Source organism: Pteropus alecto, unplaced genomic scaffold (assembly GCF_000325575.1).
Source record: "Pteropus alecto unplaced genomic scaffold, ASM32557v1 scaffold110, whole genome shotgun sequence".
NCBI lineage: Eukaryota > Metazoa > Chordata > Mammalia > Chiroptera > Pteropodidae > Pteropus > Pteropus alecto.
The window spans coordinates 6,485,507-6,488,050 of record NW_006431920.1 but is presented as its reverse complement, the minus strand read 5'-3'; the positions used below and the strand labels follow the sequence as shown (position 1 = coordinate 6,488,050).

Sequence of the window (2,544 nt, the reverse complement as noted above, 5' to 3'; positions counted from 1 at the left end):
GATGGTTTCACGCAATACATACTTGGTTCTTTAAATAACGATCGTGACAAATAACAGAAAAAATTAAAGGATGCTGCACTTGTGATCCATACTAAACACCAACATTCTGGGCTGTACATAATTTAAAGAAATGTCTCAAACACTTCAAAATACTGTCATCGCCAATGCATAGAGGTATGCCTTAGGTGGGCATAGGAATACAGTTAAGAAAGAAAAAAAATCACACCGAAACTACTCAACTGCTTCAAAATCACTGAGCAAGAAAAGCAACATTGAATCATCATACTGATTTAACAGCACTTTACACAGTACCTTGGCTTAAATCCAAGAGCAAAAGTTAAGACTTTCCTTCTCCATTTTTGGTAAACAACCGCATGGTAAACAGGTGGATTTTACCTGGGAGTGACCTTAAAATCGTTATTATTTAAAAGAGGGCATATTTGGCACTTTTATACTGATGTCACCAACGTTAATATTTCTTGGGATGTCAGGAAGATTCATATAAGCCAGCCTCAGACTTCTCCAGTTCATTTTGTGTAACGGTCTCATTTGCGTTGGTCTGTAACAGCAACGCCCCCATCACCATCAACACCGTGAACTCTGCATGGAAAATTAAATCCAGTTCACAGACATTTTCAAAACACGGGTCTAACGTTTCCACAGACACCTGAATTAGATCTAAAATGCCAAGTTCACTTTCTGAAGAATCCACACAGAAGACAACATAACATTGCATAATGTCTGTAAACCGGTTTGGCGTCAGAGCCTCCAATTAATAATCCTCCTTCTAGGAAATTGCAAACATTTTCACCTCTCTTGGTTACCAAATGGAACGTCTCCCTGATGATCTGCGGTTGTCTATGTTCACTGCAAGGCTAGTAGAACTTGGAGCGCCGTGGCTTCCCGAGGTTGTGGACGGTGATGATCGCTCGAGGCCGGCGAGCTGGGTGGGTGCAGGACTTCAGCGCGGGGCGGGTGCGCGGGCCTCCCTTGGGATCCCGCTGGGGTCCTTCCCCACATGTCCCTCTTGCCTGTGCGCCTCGCCCCCATATCTGGGCGGGGCCTGGGCGAGGGGGGGCCTTGAGTTGTGGTTTTTTTTTTTTATAGAGAGGATCTGTCATGATGGGTGAAGGGGAGGGTGAGGAGAAGTATTACTCCTGAAGGAGAGTGATATTAAAATTTTAAACTTGGATCAACAATTTAAAGCAAGTTATAAGCCATTCAAATTTATTGATTCAACAAGTCGTTCCTGGGACAGAGCAGTGGCAGACCGTGTCCCAGGAGCGAGGAATGTACCTGTAAATGAAAGAAGTCCCTGCTCACATGCGGGTGACATGGCAGTAGGGGAAGATGGCCCGCAGCCTATAAGAATATACTGATAGGCTGTCACGAGCACTAAGAATCAGTCTGGGAATGAGCATAGAGAGGGGCAGAGCAGATGGTGATGTGCTCTTTTAGACAGACTGATAAGCGCAGCGTCTCTAATGTGGTGATACCTGAGGGCAGGGAGGGGCTGAGCCACTACACACCTAGGGAAAAAGTGGTCCTCGCAGAGGAAGAAGCACAAAGGGTTTCCAGATATGACATGCGATACCCAGTTCAAACTGAATTTCTGATAAAGAAAACAAATATTGTTTAAGTATATCCTGTGCAATGTGTGGAACATACATATACTTAAAAAATTATTTATCTAGAATTCAGCTTCAGCTGGGCATGATGTAGTTTACCTGTTGAATCTGGCAACCCTTCCCAGGCGAGAAAAGAGTGTGTTTGGTTCAAGGAGAAGGCCAGAGACATGAGCAGGGGGAAGAGTGGTAGGAGACGAGGTCCCAGAGGTGACAGGTAGCTGGGTCACAGAGGTCCTTGTTGGCTACTTTAACAGCGTCGGCTTTTCTTTTGAGTGTAATGGGAAGCCAGTGGGAGGTTTTGAGAGAAAGGTCGAGACTCATTCACTTTTGACCCCCAACTGTGGATGAATCTTACTTAATAGTCGTTTAAACAAATCATGGAATATCTCTTAGATTTACTGAGCTCGGACAATGTTAGGACCCTGTTCCCGCTTTCCAGGTGCTCATCCATTATCTGGGTCAACAATTTAAAGCAACAATAATGATCTTGGATCGACAATTTAAAACAACAACAAAGAAGTTAAGTAACACTGTAAACGCCTGGATCGGCGTGCATGGTTCAGCCCAGAGTACCATAAATAGATGGATGACTCGGGCCAGAAAAGTCTGGAAAACACTTTAGAGGAGTTGAACTAACTGGACCTGGAAGGATGGTGGAAAGGACCAGATTTCCTCCCATTTCAAGCCTGCGGATATGTCGTCCTCTAAACTGTGAATAGAGCAGGGGTGGGGGTGGGGCTGTCACAGCCTCTGCATTATGGTCCCCTAGGGATTGTGCTCCCCTTGTACCTCATAGCTAGACAGTGCATCCCAAACCAGGTGGATTGCAGCATGAGCTGCAATACTGCAAGGGTAGAACTCTGAACAGAGGCAAAGTGCATCTTCTTCACCCTGACACGCCACGTGCAACCTTCGT

General features: G+C 45.3%; 1 pseudogene; it reads right to left on the bottom strand.

The window, feature by feature from the left end:
- Positions 1 to 420: 420 nt before the first annotated feature.
- Positions 421 to 1,121, bottom strand: LOC102880133 (annotated as a pseudogene).
- Between the last annotated feature and the right edge of the window lie 1,423 nt (positions 1,122 to 2,544).